General features: G+C 41.0%; 1 protein-coding gene across 2 annotated transcripts in view; it reads left to right on the top strand.

Moving 5' to 3' along the window:
- The first annotated feature begins 7,237 nt into the window (after nt 1–7,237).
- The window catches only part of GALNT6 (polypeptide N-acetylgalactosaminyltransferase 6), a 63,763-nt gene continuing 52,745 nt past the window's right edge, over nt 7,238–18,255 (top strand). Inside the window, exon 1 of one of the 2 annotated variants that reach the window (XM_015888233.3) lies at nt 7,238–7,491. The gene's annotated coding sequence lies outside the window, so the exon portion shown is untranslated. The remainder of the gene's footprint in view (nt 7,492–18,255) is intronic. The other variant, XM_007420731.4, reaches the window with a different exon arrangement.

The raw sequence follows: 18,255 nt of genomic DNA, 5'->3' as shown, positions 1-18,255 counted from the left end.
GCTTATTATAAAAAAATAGGCTTTACTTGGCCATTCTTGTTTTGCATGAATTTTGGGAAAGTAAGACAAATACTTCTGAATCCTGCTTTTGAATTCTTGAATCTACTAGCAAACCACAATTCTAGAATTTAGGTTAAAATAAATATATCATTCAGTCCATGTACCAACAATTAAGCATCATGAGCAGAATCATTCTGGAGAGAATTTTGTAGGATGTAAATGATGAATTTACTGCATGAATTACTGAAGAAACTAACCGTATTAATTTATTTGTCTCTAAATGACTCTGAGTGGCTTACAGCTAAAAACTCCAACATCTATAAAAAGAGTCCAACAGACTAGAAGGGCAAAATACAGAAAGAAAACGAATCAGACCAAAAAGAAACAAAAGTCAAGACAGAATGGGGGCTCCCAGTCAGCCAGTTCCCAAGGTTTGGGCGAACAATCAAGGCTTCAGTAATTTCCTGAACAATGTGAGGGTGAGAACCATTCAGATCTCTAGGGGGAGATCATTCCAGATGGCAGGGACTGTAGCCATCTTTTATCAAGAGAGAGCCAGTTTTGTGTAGAAGTAAAGGCGCCAGGCTAGAAACTGGGAGACCGGAAGTTCTAGTCCCGCCTTAGGCACAAAGCCAGCTGGGGGACCTTGGCCCAGTTCCTCTCTCTGAGCCCCAGGGAGAAGGCAAGGGCAAACCACTTCCGAAATCTTGCCAAGAAAAGTGCAGGAACTTGTCCAAGCAGTCACCAGGAGTCAACACTGACTCGAAGGGACACACACAAGTTACAAAGAGCAATATTCACTTTCATTAGTGAGTCCTATGAAGAATGCATTTACCTATTCAGAAACTTAAATGTGGAAGCATGGCATAGCACAAACATGATTTTTCAGGCACAATGAGTCAGACAGTGTTTTGGAGGCTGTACTACAACTATGATTATTGTTTCAACCATAGAGGGAATTTAATTAGTACTGATGTCCACAAGAATGTAAATGTTCTTTGTAAATTTCTTTAGCTGTCTTCAGCAATTGTAAATGTTCAGTGAATATTCTTATGTGCGGTCATGTTTTATTGAATAGCAAAGAGAAAGAAGGAGCAAAATTGTTACAAAAAATGGGTTGCAGCCACACACCCAGATTACAAACATAATCTGATGTGTAAGATTACATCATACTTAATTGTTAAATTGACAATACTGTACCTATAATTTCATAGCTTTAGAATCCAGTTCTAAAAAAAACCTAGACATTTGTGGCAATCTCAACCAGTTTTTGGATTTCTGGGGTTTGCTGTAGTCTAAATATTTTCAACTACATGTGGGAATGGATCATTTGCAGAAATCAGATCGTGATGTGGCCCAAGTTTTTTTTTTCCTTATTGACTGTTCAACTAATAAGTTTCAACATCTGATGACAGTTGACTCTGATGATGAACTTAAGAAGCATTTTGCAAATGTGTTGGAGAACAGAATTGGTACTTTCAGTCTAAAATGCCATTCCTTCCTTGATTCAGAAAAACTCAAGTCTACTTGCATGACATTGTGGCAATGATGTGGATGGATTTTATCACAGCAATTGTTTCCAAGAGTTATAAAGAATTACGTAAGGAAGAGAAATTAAAAAATGCTTTATCTTGAAGTATTGGAATCCTCCCAAACTTGTGCCGCTGCTGTCATCCTATCGCCATCAGTTAGCATTTTTGTATTTGCATCTACTTGAGGGGTATGGCCAGTGAACACCTAACAGTGGCATACTGGCAACAGAAAGAAAAGCCCAAAGCTTAAAACTGAAGTTAACCATTGTTAAGAATTTATATATCATCTCTGATATGATGCACATTTTCTTCTTGAGTATTCACAATTTTGGAACACATCCATCATAGCATTAGTTCTGCCTCTACAATTTGTACATAAAAAGATTGATGTAGGAAGTGCAGATAGTTTGGAAGGTTGCATCCTGATTAAATTTTGTTTGGTTAATAATTGTTATTTCTGTTTTTTTAAAATCCAGTGTATTAAACTCAGTCACTCACCCAAAAATGTCTTTTGTTCTTCTGAGCCTCTCTTGAATCTTTGTATATCCTTTTCTGGCCAGTCCAATGGCTTATCAAAAATGGCTGCTGAGGGACAGCTTGATTTCCAAATGTCCCCTCAGTGCATGTTGCTTGCTCGCTTGCATGCATGCATGCTTGCATACACGCACACACACATCTGTGAGTGTATGGAGAGAGACACCCATCTGTGTGTGTGAGTATGGGGAGGGAGAGAGAGAGAGAGAGAGAGAGAGAGAGTCAGTCTATCTATCTACCTACTTACCTACCTCCCAAAGCAAACTGGTGAAGTTGCTTCCCACAACCCCATCTAGCTCTCAGGATGCCTCCTTCCACCCTAGTCTTCCTGCATCTTTTTTTTTTTTTTTTTGGTGCAGTAGAAACATTTCCAGTAAAACACTGGGTTGCAGCCACACACCCATTTCTAGTTACTGAGTGTGCCTCTGATGCCAATATGGAGTCTAGAGGCATTCATGGAAAGACAGACAACCCAAGAGGTTGACATTCTAGTTTATAGGAGGCCAGCTTCCTGTTTAGGTTTTAAAATCAAATCAATCTAAAAATTAAAAAGGTTCATTAAGGCAGGGCGCTTGGTGGATGCCAAGGAAGGGTTCTCTAGGTATATTAGAATAACTGGCTTCTGTGTTGGCATCTGCAAGATAAGCGTTTGCTCCCAAAGTTCAAAGTAGGAAATGATTAATGAGCAAAGAGCAAGTCAGAGAACTTCTAATTCAGTACTTACAATCTTATCCAGCCCTATCATTCCATCCTTCTCTGAGCATTATAATTAAATTAGAAAATATTAATATTCCCTGTTATTATCTGAGCCAGTAAACAATGATCAGAGAATAAGCCAGAATCTTCAGAATGGTTTAAGAATATGATTTATTCCTAACCTGATAATCGTAGTTTCCTAGTTCTGAAATAATGGGAAACTATGGTTAGTTGAAGACATCTTAATTTAATCAAGGCATACAGAGAAGAGTGAGAGAGAAGGCTGTATAGATCAGGAAAGGTGTCCATAATCTGTTTATTATAAGTTTAGTGTGATTGTCTCAAGTAGCTCACTGAGTAATCATGGAAATATCATCTTCAAAAGGCCACTCAGCAACTTGTTAGCCTACCAAAAATAGGATCATGACTCAGGAAACATTGTTCATATTTGTCCCTCAACAACTTTAAATATACTAAATGGGAACACACCTCTTTCCCTAGCATTTATTTCCTCTATGTTCCAAATTTAGAGTATAGCTCCCAGACAGCTAATTAAAGAAAAGCATCAGCTGGGAAGGAGCAAAAAAAGAGAAAAAGGAAAGGAAATGTTGTTAAGCATCTCCTTTTTTATGACTTACCATTTATACATTAAACCATCTTGTTTATAAATTATGTCTGTGTTTATTTCACATAGGCCACTTCCATGCAGCTACCAGCCTTCCCCCTTAAATCTGGCAGCAATTTTGTGCTGCCCTACAGCATCTCACTTCTGGTCTTCATCCTCCCCTGGAATGGGCTTTTGACCATAGAAGGAAGGGGGGAAATCTCAGAAGGGATGAGATGAGTGTTGCCAGCAAAGGGAAACTGCCTGCCCCATCAGAAAAAACATTATACAACTGTCTGCACAGTTTTTCCCCTGAAGTGGGAGCTGAGAATAAATAATCACCCATCCCTCAACTCCTGGTCTGAAGCCAAGTGCTCCTCCCTCCTTTGTAGAAATTAAGCCACCAGAGCATCAACTGTTAATGGAGTAGAGGATACCACCTGAGTGACTTTGCAACTCCCCCTAATAGCAACTGTTTGGGTCTTTTAAGGAATGACTGAGCAAAGGCACACCTTACAAAATTCAGAATATGAAGGGGAATATGGGATTGTGATGAAATACCATTCTTCTCCTGCTCCTATTGGATAGCTGGAAGAAAGTACTGATTGCCTCAAATTGTGGAGTATATTCTCTTCTATTGGCTCAAATTGTTCTCAACAATTTGAGACCGGCAGCAGTGAAGACAACTGCATGTTGGCTTCAAACTACTTTTAAGTAGTTGGCATAGAAATGGCCTTCCATTACTCTCTTTATCACTCCAGCTCACTTTCGCAAAGTGTATTTTTCTTCAGATCTCTGCTTGCATGACATCTCTGAATTAAACTGGGTTTTAAACATTATTTATCCAGTGATTTTGCATTAGCTGAATGTGTTGGAGAAGGGCTGTTGCTCAGAGGTAGAGTATCTGCTTTGTATGCAGAAGATTCCAGGTCACTAGATTCTCACATAGGACTAGGAACAACTCCTATCTGAAATCCCTAGATAACATCTGCCCATCAGTGTAAGTAAAAGTAAGGTAGAGTGTTTACTACTCTGACTTGATATTTGGGCTGTACAGTGCTTTGGGCAAAAAAAGTCCTTTAGATCACATAGGGGCAAAAGATAGTACCTGTCTTTAACTCTTAGAAAACGTTCTTTGATAAATGATCTAAATTACATAGATGACAACTACATGGGATCCACCTTGGGCAAGGTTTAGGGGTTTATTTATTATCTGGGGGGTGTTTCCCATACATTTAGGTCATGGTGGGCACATTTCCAATACATATTTGAGATTGTACATGCCAAAGAAAGTCATCCGTTTTGAGATTCTGCAGACCATCCGATGGATATCATTTACAATCCACTCTTAAGGTATTCCATGCAAAAACTAGGCTCAACTTCTCTATGATGCTTCACTAAACATGTATATAAAAATACAATTCGAGAAGATACAGACCACTTTTCTTAGAACTCAGCAGCCCCATCAGTGTGTGTTAATTGCTATGCAATACTTCATGTGGAGGCAGGAAAGGGACCAACTGAGGCTTGAGCTTAGCAATATATTTTTAAACTCTCATTAGAAGGATACCCTTAATTCTACAGGACTATTTCCAGTCCTCCTTGGAAAATAAATTTTAGGTTTGGGATATGTCCCACAATTTGTGGTTATAACGGGGTTCCACAAAACTAGGCAGCATTTAGAAGCAGGTTTGCAACATCCATTTTAAAAAAGAATTATGTCAGACCAAGGATTACATCTTTGGAAGCATCAGGAATAAGTACAAGGTGGAAAATCTCTAATCAGAGAAAGGGCTTTGCTGTTGTCTACAGGAATATCTTTCAGTGGCTTTACTTGAGAGCAGATTCTATTGAGCCCCATATTCAGAGCAGTTGTACCCATGTAATGCAGGAGAGATAGAAATGATAGCCCACCATCATTTTTGTGATAGTGACTCTCACTGAGAACATAATTCCCTTCTTCAAATAATTTTTTTTTTTTATCTGCACTCAGTCGTTACCGACTCTGCAGTGACTGCTTGGACAAGTCCTTTGCAGTTTTCAAGGCAATTGTTTCGGAAGTGGTTTGCCAGAGCCTCCTTCCTAGAGCAGAGCCCAGCTGGCGAGCGCAGGAGGCGGGGTTTCCGTTGCTTCGCGCCTTTTGGGTGCGCGCGGTTTTTCGCGCTTACCGGCAACTGCTCCCGACTCCTTTTTGCAAGGCGCCGCCAGCATCTTTCCTCCCACCGGAGTGAGAGTACCCATTTATCTACTCACGTGAGTTTTCAACCTGTTGGGTTGACAGGAACTGGGGAGGAAACAGGTGCTCACCCTGCTAACGTGAAGGCTGGACTCGAACCGCTGAAGCGTCGACCATTTCTGCTGACTGCTAAATTATTATCCAGAAAGGACACCAACTGTAATCCTGTTTTCTGCTAGGGCCTGCACCATTGATCAAATGCTTACAACACTGACCTAAGATAGGCAATGTATTCTAATTCAGCTAAGTAAAAATGAATATATTGTTTACTTCTGAGCAATTATCGCAATAAATGAATCTTTAAAGATGGGGGAGGATAAATGGTTGAAATTTGCTAATCCCTAATCTGAAACACTAATTATTTCTGGGAGGGAGAATTCAAAAAATGAAACCAGTTTATAACAGAACTCAGGCAAGCCTCACAGTGCCACAAGAACAGAACAGTTGAGGGAGAGTTCCCCAAGGGAGTTTCCCGAGAACAGTTAAAAACATAACTTGAAACATGGGAGAAGTTACACATGATGCAGATGACAAGACGCTGGGGCTTCCCCTTCTGTATACTAAACAGCATTTGGAAGGAAGAAATTTCCAGGCATGTGTTCATGCTTCCAGAGGGAGGCGCACTATATTCTCCCTCTTCAGGACATCCCAAGAGCTGTGAGGAGCTTGGCTAAGGCCTACTTACTCCACTGGGGTTCTACCTGGTCAGGTAAAAGCTCCTGGCATGCCGAAAGCGAGCTCTCAACGCAACAGCAAGGCACCATTTACAGTCTCTCCTTCCACTGATCCTAAGGAGCGCTCTGCCCAGTTACTTAGACTGACACTACCCTCAGTGTAATTTCCTGATAAAGCCACTGCAGCCGGCAGCCCTTCCTTTCTCCTGCTCTCACTGCATCACCTCTTCGCACAGTCTGCGGTCAGCCTGTGTTTAGAAAAGCGTTTGCTCTAATAGGAGCGGAAGATCTGTGGCTGCGCGACAATTCCTAGCATCCCCAGCCTTTGGCAGTGCCAGCTCCAAATTCTGGAAGCTAAACTCCAGAATTCGTTGAATAAGCCAGACGCTAGGTCAAAAATCATAGTTTACAACTCCATCATGCTAAGTCACACTGCGGTACCTTTGGTGTTAGCATGTTGTGCAAACCAGTCTATTTGGTCTTTAAAGCCCTTCACGTTTACCCGACAGGCAGTGATTCAGCAGGTCACTGGAGAACCAATTAGAAAGCTGTCTTACATGTAGTTATTCAGAGGTAATCTACAAGTTGAGTCATGAATAAAACGGCAATCTTTGGAACCGCTGCAGCTGAACCGCATGAGGTTATCTTTTGAGTAGAGTTTATGCCCTAATAAATGTGAGGGGTGTGTGTGTGTAAAACACAGAGCATATAGTTTTTGCTCCAACCACAATGGTTTGTGAAACCGAGAGCTTATTACTTTGTGACTTCCTTTGGCCGCCGAAAAATAAAGCACGCGAGCCAATCTACAGCGTTTGAATGGTTTTAAAGCAACACCGCTCACCATCCCGGCCTTCTCTCTCTCTCTCCCCCCCCCCCCCCAACGCTGAATCCATCTGCTTATTTCTTGAACGCTCAAACTCGCAAAACAGATGCTGAAGATTCCCGCTTCAAGGTAAAGCAGGATCAGGCGCCGGCTCTTCGTTGGTGGCGTTCCGGCGCTAGGACCCAGCGGCAGGGCTTGCTACACCTGTGTCGAGGGCGGCGAAGTTCCCCACTGCCTCGCCTGAGGTCGGCTGCAGGTGAGAAGTCAGGCAGGCAGGCCGGCAGGCGGGCGGTTGCCCCTCCCTTCCTCGACCTCGCCGGCTCCATCCCCCGCGACGAGCTTTGCGCGTGAACTCGCTCCTCCGAGCCGACCTCTTCCCGAGCTCTTTCTGGGTGAGTCTCTGCGCACCTCTTTGTGTCTCTCGGGGTCTGGCCGTGGCGCGACCTCTGCGAGTCTCGTTAGACTTTGGGGCACACGCTCGGCGGCGCCTTGCTCTGGTCTGGACGGCGCGTGGACGCTGCGCGCTCAGCGGCTTCTTTCCAGGATGCGGGCGGTGGGGGGCAAATGGAGCTGCGAGCCCGGGCGAGGAGCTCCGGCGTTGGGCCGTTCGTACCGGTGGGCTTTCGCTGGAGAGAGAGATATCAAGCCCGCCCTGGCTAACTACATCTTTACCCTTTTCTTCAGTTTTCTTTCGTTTCCAAACCCCCGGAATCCTGGGTTTAATTCTAGCCTGCGACCGGGGGATCAGGCTGAAATAGCCGGGAACCGAGTTTACTTAGTTTGTTGGCCTGTTGAGGGGGAGTCGCCGCGGCTTACAGTTGAGGAGAAACCTAAATCACTTTTGGTCTCTGTTATAACTTAACCTCAACCTAGAAGGGTGGCACTTAACTTTTTCCGTTTCCTTTATTGCTTCCTATTTCAGTCTTCTTTCGCACTGCCATTTTGTGCTCTTAGGACAACTTTTCCCAACCCAGTGCTTTCCAGATATATTGGGACTGTAAGTCCTGGTATGCCTAACCTGGATTTTTTTTTAAGGCATTGTAATTGGGGGAGGCTGCCTGAAAATAGCTCACACCCTGGCCAGAGAAAAGAAAATGGTGCCACTGAAACCATCCATTTGCAAGTCCCAGCCACATCAGAGGAGCGCCTGGGGAGGTAGTTATCTAACAGTGCCCTTAAGTGGGGTTAAACTTGAAAGCCTTATGTAGGGCAGGAAGATGCATTAAAGGGTAGTAAAGCTGTGCTTGCTTGCTCAGCTCATTCTGCTGAGTAGGACCCTGGTTGTCTATCCAACCCTGCCAAACTATCTTTGGGTGGCAGGCTTTTAAGCAATATAACCTTGTGCAAAGAATGCTTGAGCTGAAATAGAATGTGTGACTTGCACTGATTGTGAAAATGCTCAGCAGAGTTGGATCTCTATTCTACTTGGATGGGAGACAACCAGGAAACCCTAGGTCTGTAGATGAGACTGGGTTATTGAAAGCCATCCTGGAAGAAGACATTGGCAAACCAGGTCCATATTATTGTGAAGAAAACTGTATGCTACGTAGTTGCCTGTAATCAAGCCCAGCTTAACTGATGGTCTCTGCCTTTATACTACAGGTATCACTTTTAGATCTGTTAGCACGGTGTCATTTGCCTTGAGACAGAGTCAGTGGCTGTTTAGTCCCTCATTAATATCAGTTGCACATGCATCTAAATAACGTGTTGCAAGTTCAAAAGTCCCGAGGAACTCAAAAAACAGTTCCTGGACTGTGTCAGTAATGGTTGAAAATCATATATTTCTTTAATCTAGACACAACGAACTCTAGGTTTTTAGCAGCTAACTGGGACTTCCCAGTAGCATAATAAAACAAAACAGAAACTTTGAAAAATTATGTTTAGATAAGAGCTTTCAGTTTTCTTTTAACTGTAGCAATAATTTTGAGGTAGCCCTTCATGTATAATATTACGATAATTCTTATTTTAGGAAAACCATGAAGTGTAAGGGAGGTTGGTAATTATTGTTACTGCTGTAGAAAGGAGGTGAGAAAGAATGACTTGCTGAAAGCCACTAGTTAACAGCTGAAGCAGGACATAAATTGTGGACTTTAAGGGAGTCTGAGAGAGACTATATGTTACGGGATATCATGCGGCTATATCTTGATTTTTCTCAGGTGAATCACAGGATTGGGTGGAATTATTATTTTATTGACTCTTAGCCTTTAACTCTCCAGTCATGATGGGAATAGAAATAGTGTGTCATCCCCGCCACTCCCCCATCCTATGAGCAGAGGAAAGTTCCTCAAGAGGAGACACTCCTATACATACAGAACATTACAGGTAGCTAGAGGGAGCCAGTGAGTTACCAAAAGTTGGGCTGAGTCTGTGCTATGACTTGGCATTGGAAACTTATCAGCAGGAAAAATAGTTTGGGGGACACAAAATATAAACAGCTAGTATTTTAGGTGTAGATTCTGCTCATGGTAGAGGATGTTTGAACAGAAGCATTGTGAGAAGTGGTCTCACTTTCTCAAGGCTGCTTACTTAAAATGAAAGCGAACCAACTGGATCCCCAATTAAGTAAAGCAAAAGGAGCAGAATTGCACGGACAAAGAAATAACCCACCTTGCCTTTGTTCAAAGATTCAGCAGCTTCATCTGAAGCAATTACCACAGTGTTCCCCAAAATTTCTGCAGTTGTGAGACACTATTAAGAAAACGTGGGGATCACATAATTAAACATAAACCCTCTCTCCATGTTTATGTCTAAGAGTATGGAAGTTGACATTTGCTTGGTGAATAAAACACTGGTAATAGTTGCATCTACATATGTCTTCCTGCCCCCGCCCCCATTTTAAAGGGGTTTTTAAAACTGTCTTACCAAGGATGTAATCCAAATCAAGCTTCAATTATGGCTTGAGGCAGAGGCTGGGGTGGCAAGTAGACTCTGGTTAAGCTGACTGCCAAGGGTCTTCCAGTGACGCTGAAGGTCAGCTCTGGCTGGTGATTTGGGGTTGCTGCAGCGGAGCCCCAGTGGGCCCCCCCCCCGAGAATCGCTGCATTAGCAGGTAATCCACATAGTGATGGTAGGAGGGAGAAGCACCACAGGAATGGAGAGTCCTTCCTCTTAAAAGTTAAATGTATAAGTGACATTAAAGAGTGAAAATGTAGATCTGGGGCCCTAAGAGTAACTGTTCTGTATTGTGGGGTTTTGTTTTATATGGGCCCACATAGCTTCCCCTTTTTTCCTTATCTGTTTTTGGTAGTATGTTTTATGTATTTTACCAAAATGCATAACAAAGAAAAACAGACTCAGTTTTGGTTCCTTCTTATTTTTTTGGTTGAACTCTCCAGATGCTTTGGCATCTGCATATTATTTCCTGAACATTAACGGTTGCCTACATAGCTTACGTTTTTTTTTTAAAACCCTATTGATTCCACACTCTGTTATTGATTTATGCAAAACAGAGTCAGCTATTATAGCAAACCAATGACTTACTTGTTTTTAGTACTTGTTTCTGAGCAGATTTGCACGGCATTGTCCTATTAATAGATTTTATAGATATGCTTTTTTACCAGTTTCTACAACCAGCCCCAAAAGTTCTAAACATGTAAGTTGGGATCTACGAATGACTCGCCATTTCTAGATCAGGGTCACCCAAGCTAACTACATTTAGCAATTCCTAATCCTGTAAAATTCGAAGCAAGATACTGTGCCAAGTTTACCTGATGTAGCCATTTGTTAAGAATATAAAATGTATTTATACTGCCAAGGCTCACAAAGGCTTTTTTTGTGAGTGTATAATATGCATTACATGTCTATGATGTGATCCATGAAGCATGTATACTCTGTAACCAGGAAGTGCACCAACATCACTATGGAGCCTGAATATGGTTGAAGGAGTTAGGCTGGGCAGCAAATATCCTTAGAAGTTGTCCTCCCTTCTCTTCCTCTGCCCGAACATATAATCCCAGTTCAAACCCAACAGCCTACATCTCAGGGGAAGTTATAATGCGCTATTTCTCTCAAGGTTTTGCCAAATAACTTGCCTTTAAAATGTAAGAGTTGTCTTAGATTAGCTGAGAATATCGTAATGGAGGTAGATCTTTTTTGCCTGTCCTTCCCACGGCAAAGAGGTGGTCTTAAATTCAGGGCTCGGATATACATGGTGAGCAAGGCCCAACTATTAAAAGATAAAGAACCTCAGTCTCTGATGTCGTCTTCTACTTGTCCATATAGTCTTCATGGCAACAATATGGAAATGAGAATATGACCCTCCGTGGGGTTATTTCCAACTTGCTGATCTAGCCTCCATTCTGGGATTTTCCAATGGTCTCCCATACATGGAGTACAGTTAGGTCTGAGTTAAAACCAGCTCAGTGCTGCCACCTGCTGATATATTTGATTACTACATACCACCAACTGGCCAGTTCAAGCAGCAGGTGTTGGGTTCTGACCCCATTTTTCTACTCTGGCAAGCACTCCAGGTGGCTAACAAAATTTAAGAACAACCGTTTATTTTTTAAAAGAAAAGACTAAAATTTTAGTATTTTATTTAGTAAAAGAAATACTAAAATCGTCTAATAAGTAAAACCCTGACAGAAGAGACACGTCTTTATGGTGTTTCTAAATGCTGAAGAGAACAAATGTCAGCTCCTGAGGAGAACGAAGTTACATTTTTCAAACGATTTGCTCTCCTTCCCCAAAGGTAGCCTCTTCTCTTGGGCGCAGTTAAGGAGGCTGCCTCATCACCATCCTGAAGTAATATGCAATCGTACCAGTTGGCAGGAGTGTCCACAGTGTAAGGACAAAAAGGATAAAATGGGGGCCATGATGTTGCAATCAGAGCTCCACCTGTTTTTTTATGCGTGCCACCTGTGCGCATAAAAAACATGCCGAGTTTCAGTGGTGCATTGTGGCCAGTAAATTGACTTTTTTAATCTAGCGGATGCTTCTCTCAATTGTCTTCCATATGGTGTCTGGGTGACGTGATTTTGTTTCTCATCCTGAACATCAAATTATCTTGGGCTGTTTCTGATGTAAAAGTTCTAATGTCAGGTCCACACAATTTGACAAAAATAAAACTCCAGTTGGGAAGGGAGGTCAGGTCATTGTAGTCACCAGAGGCCGAGGCTCTTGTCTTGAGTACCTTCTGAGCTATCTTGAATATCATTGTTGTGACTAAATCTAAATGAAACTTCTTGCTTAGAACATTTATTTATTTGTCACATTTATATAGCCGCCCATCTCACACAATGTGATTCTGGGTGGCGTACAACAATTAAATAAAATAACAAGTGAATAAAAACAAGCATTATAAAAAGATAAAAAGTTACTAAAATAAAAACATTATCACAAATTTTTAAAGAATTAGATTTTGAAATCTACAAACCCCATGGAGAGAGTAGAATATCAGTTACAGTGGAGCCATCTAAGCATGCCTCCGGTTCCCAAAGACCCCCAGGCCTGATGACACAACCAGGTCTTGAGGGACTTCCTAAACGACAGTGGGGAAGGGGCCAACCTCACTTCAGGAGGAGGATGTTCCACAAGGAGGGAGCCACGGCAGAGAAGGCCCACCTCGTGGGACCCATCAAATGCAAGCCCTGGCTGATTATTCAAACATTTACACAGATGATGGCTAACCTGCCAGCATCATAAGATATCCCTCCCAAGACAGTTATTGTAAGATGACTGTAAGCCATCCAACTTGCTAGCGAAATCCCAAGAGATGTAATCCAAGAAATCTGGAGGTGACCAGATTGGGGAAGTATCTTTGAGGTGGGGAAAACATATACAGTTATATGTATGCAAATATATACATACTTGAAGAAAATGAGTACCATGTATGTATGTATGAACTAACTAACCTGCAATCCTGTTTGCGCCCTTACCTGAGAGTCACATTTAATTTAGTAACTGGGTTTGTATGTGCTAAATATGGTTTAAACATGGTTTGCTGAAAAGGCCATAGTAGCCTGGTTCATGCAAGAAGCTAAGCTACAAACTGACTTACAAGCCTTGGTGGCTGATTTACCACAAGCTGAAATTTTATTTCATCCTCTTGATCTTTCCTTCTTCTTTTTAGTAATGTTTTTAATTAAGGTTTTATGTATTTATATATTTTATGTTTTTAATGTTTGTTGTGAATCGCCCAGAGTTCCCCCGCTGGGGGGAGATGGGCAGTTGAGAAATTTAATAAATAAATAAATAAACTAGCCCCAATCCTGAACGACTCCGGGCAGCATACAAAAACAACAACAAAAAGTAATAAATAAATCAGAACAATGTCAAAAAGTGAAATACAAAAAGCAAAGAAATGAAAGCTGGAGTTCAGTTGTGCTGTCAGAGCCCCACTTGACAGAATGAGCAGGAGGATCTACCTCCCAAACTTCCTCCATTCAGAAGAGACAAAATGCAGCTATTGAAAGAGAATCAAGGAATTCCACTCTTGCTGGAATTGATAAGGAAAACTGGGTGGTTGCAATTTATTCCCCAAAAGACCAAACTTCTCTACCAGCTCGTGCTTCTTTAAGAGAAAGCCCAGTTAAGTACAATCTGACTGTCTTCTGAGTGTACATTTGGAGTTACAAATCCTCAGGCTATTTCCCTTGATGATGAGAAGGTGGGGATTAATTTAAGCCCATTGGAATTAAGTGTCAATTTCAGTGCTGCCTGCTTCCAAGACTTGGTAGCTGATCATGGCCTCTTATATATGGTGTCAGCTGATTCCATACAAAACTTATTGGCTAGCTTCCCTCTTTGCTGAGGACTGGTAATGCCACACAAGGGACAAATGGGGAATACCAGGGAAAACTGGGAAATCTTCACCAATACCCTGAGCTCTTGGTTTTCATCTCCTTCATAAACACATATCTCAGAATGCCTAGTCATCATTTGGTTTGCTTGATTTTAAGTAGCCTTAGAATGCATTGTAAACCATAGTTTCTTAATAAAACACAGCCAGTTCTGGGTTGTTCAACAAACGATGGTTTAGTATAATGTTTGAACCAAGTCTGGATCTAATAAAAATAATTCCTGTGGAGAATCATGAGAGAAACATTTAGAACAGTCATAATGTCTGAAGGCAAGTCTCCTCAAACCAATACCTTCCAGGTGTGCTGGATCACAACTCCCACAATCCCCGGGTACATGCTTGCTGAAAATTGTATGGGATGTACCACCCACCCAAAGAGCACCCTTGCCCTAAACTGTCTAAAAACTCAAATTCTGTTGCTTGTCTTTTTGATTGAACTAACATTGCTTGCTAAAAAGAATTCATGAGAGCAACGATAACTTAGCTGCATAGACCTACAAAGTAACTTCTATTGCACATTTCTTCCTGGTCATAATAATTCTTGCCATAGGCAAGATGACAGCAAAATTGGGCAAAATTATGTGGAAGAACCTGCTCTTCTTCCCCTCCCCCTAGGTCTTTTTCCAGTGTGGGAGCAAATTGACCTTTTCCAGGTGAAATCGGGGAACTCACAGACAATTTTGCAAGAAGTATTTAACCTATGTTAACCAATGCCCAAAATTTAGGTTTTGAATGCTTAAGTTCTTGGAAGTGAAAGTAGCTTGTATCAAAATAGAACAGCAGTGTGGAAGCTGAATGTTGGTTTCAGCTTCAGCTGCAATTGGTGCTCACATGCAGACGGCATTGCTAAAGAGAGCTGCTGGGGTTGAAAAGATAATCTCAGAATTTAGAAGGCTTGACCCCTTGTCGGCCAGTATATAACGTTCTGCCCTAAAGGGAACTTTTCCATGTCAATTTATTTTTTGCATTACATCTGGTGAGGCAGTCTTCCTCTATTGGCGACCCTCCAGATGTGTGGGATCCGTTCCCATAATACTCAGCTTGCATGGGCTTTATGGAAGCCCAGCACAGTTGAAAGGCACCAAACTGGGGAAGGCTGTTTGGAGCTGATCCAACCTGTTAAATTGGATGGCTTAATCTCTTTTTTACTTTTAGAAAGGCTTTAAGGACATATCTAGTTGTGGGTCACTTTAATTCACCTTTAATGTTCTTGGTTTGTTTGCTTTTTTCTCCAAATGACTTCAATAATTGACAATGTATAAAGTAGGCATATCAGATCCAGGCTGCAAAAATCCAGGCCACTAAGTAGCAAAAAAAAGTTGGGAGTTTTCCTGTACCTCTTTCGCTACCATCTAGTGCTTTTCCTGTTTGTTTGTTTGCAGCCCAAATATAAAGCCAAATCGAACATATTTATGTTCATGTTTATACATTGTGCTAAGCCAGTGATAGCAAACCTATGACACATGTGTCGAAGGTGACCCGCCATAATGTTTTGGGTGATGCACCAGTGTTCACCAACACCCAACAACAACTATTCTCCCTGTTTGAGCTACCAAAGAAACTGAGTTTGTTTTACTCGTATTTCATTTTTTATAATTATTTGACATTTCTTTATATAATACATAGAACCACCCATGATTGGACTGTATTTTTTTTTTTAAATAAATGAGTATGTAAAGAATTGCTTCTCTTTTGTTGGGGGTGTGTGACATGCCAGCAGAGTCAGGTTAGGCATTTTCTGAATTTTTGACACACTGAGCCCAAAAGGTTCGCCATCACTGTGCTAAGCTAAAGTCATTATGTTAAAATATTACACGAAAAATTAATAGACTTTCCAGAAGACATTAGCTAGGGGCCACCAAGTAATTCTACTAGCACTGGTAAAGTCCATCTACACTTATGATTTTAGACTGAGTTTGGCTCATTTTACCAATAAAGATAAATGAGATAAAGACAATCTAGCATGTTTCTTATGTGAAACATAAAATCTTTGAAGGGAATATGTAATGAATACAATTATCACAAGAGACATACCAGATACTATAAACCTTCTTTTTCCCACCTGATACCTTTTAGATGTGCTGGAGTACAGTTGGTGCCATCCTCAGCCAACATGGCCATTGTCAGAATCCTCGCAAAATTTAATAGTAGATTATCAAGATTATCAAGAGAGTATAAGATTGAGGAAGCTGGTGTGTTACAGGGCTGGGAAAACAACAGATATACACTTCTAAGCACTACTACTATAACTAGTATAGCCGATAACTTACCTGGTTTCTTTTTCCTTTTAAGAAACTATAGATTTCTAGTTAGGTTCTCTCGGAACCCAGGTACCCTAAAATGTCGGTACCTCTGCATTGAAGGCATCCGTAATGCTTGCAGTCAAGAAATTGCAGCTGTTTCTTGATTTCTTAAAAAAAAAAAAAAAAAAATCTAAGTGAACTGTAACAACTTATTTTGAAACTATGGCATGAAAGGCCATCGCAAAAGCATTAACATTCCAATCTTGGAAGGAAAGTGCATACCTGGGGAATTAAAAAGTATTGAGTGAAGTACAGCAGCGTGGGCTTTCCAATGCTTATATTTCACCTCTAAGGTAAATAGAACTTTTACCTTCATGTTTAGTAAGAATGCGATGTGGATGTATCGTTTTCCTTTCTGTGAGATTTCCCTATTTTGTGTAATTCTTTTTAGCTTAGCGTTTTATAGGGACAGAAGGGTAATTGCGGCACAAGGCTCTTCGGAGTACTGTAGCTAATAAGAGTACATTTTAGGGTCTCTTCCTGCTGTTTTAATTAATGGATTACTGAGCCTTCTTCGTGTGCAGTATTTATCAAATTGTTTCTTTACCCGTTGCTTTGAATCTCATGTAAGTATGCATGTGTGTAAAATAAAATGTGAGTACTTGAATGAGGAACCATCTGAGAAGTCCAGGGCTGCAAGCTGGATGGGGAAGGTGGAAAAGTATCTTAGAAAAAGGCAGTGCCAAACCACTTCTAGTATATTGTTGCCAAGAAAAGTGCATGGTCGTGTCCATGTATGTCACCCAAAGTAGAGCTTGACTCTAACGTGACTATTACTTGCTTTACCTGATATATAAATCTTGCTTCTTGTGCTCCATCATGACTGGGTTACTAATCCAGTATGCATCAAGATGATGCTTGTGATTCACTCTGTTCTTCTTGAAGATAGTTCTTACTGCATAAGCCCTGAACTTGTACCCAGAGTGGATTACATTAGGTTGGGTGGATAAATTACCTGAGAATATTTTCATATTCACGAACTGATAAACTTTCTTGGCAAGCATTCAAGTCAAACCACATGCAGTTTCAAGAATTCTTGCTCAAATAATAATGTTAGTGATATCTGTGGTTTGAAGGTGCTGTATGCTTGCATGCCCTTGTTTTACTTGCCAGGAATTTACTTCACCAGGCTTGCCTGAGAACTGAATTTTTCCAGGCACATGGCTCAGAAGATGGGAAGCATCAGATGGATGGATGGATGGATGGATGGATGGATGGATGGATTTATTTATTTATTTATTTATTTATTTATTATTAAACTTGTATGCCGCCCATCTCCCCCAATGGGGGACTCTGGGCGGCTCACAGTAACAAAAAAGGAAAAAACACCAATCCCTCCAACAATGGCTAAAATCCATAAATAATTAAAAACAGAAACATGCACTAAAAATATCCTAAAAGCCCCCTATAAATTTTAGCCCTAATGTGTATGTAGTATGTAGGATATGTAGTACAAGCAGTCACATCTGCAATACATAGAAGAATTGAACCAGCTAAAGGGAAGAGATTCTCCAGTCAGGAATAATTTTGCATTATAAAATACACCCTGCAAGCTAAGAGCTCTTGGATACTCAACCTACAAGGTAGTGGGATTGGTCTGAATGGTGGTGAAAGGCAGGCTCAGTATCATCTGATGATCCTCATTTGAGAAAGATGACGTGCAAGGCATAACATATCCAAACAAGGTCAGATGAACAAATTCACATTCTTAACCAGGTAAAACAGAGCCTTGGGGAACCTTTTATACTTTCCAATTGTCCAGATTGGTGTCAGATATACTGGACTTGCAAATCCTCAAATCCCTAGTCAGAATGGCCAAAGTTTGAGGATATGAGATTTGAGATGTTAATATTTATTTTACGTTAACAGATGTACAAACATAACATATCACCAATTCAAACCAGTACATTTTTAACATCTTACAAAGCAAGGATATTAATATTAATATACTACATATATATTCAGTTCACAACACTTACAGTATATTTTCCATGATCTCATAATGTGATAAAGGTGGTTGATTACTGTTCTCATTATTAGAGTAAAGGTAGTCC

The sequence above is a fragment of the Python bivittatus genome, unplaced genomic scaffold (genome assembly GCF_059951505.1).
Source record: "Python bivittatus isolate LINGU-HERP-01145 unplaced genomic scaffold, Pbiv_v1 ctg000220_np1212, whole genome shotgun sequence".
NCBI lineage: Eukaryota > Metazoa > Chordata > Lepidosauria > Squamata > Pythonidae > Python > Python bivittatus.
Note: the sequence above shows the minus strand (reverse complement) of the source record. Positions and strands in the feature narration are given on the sequence as shown.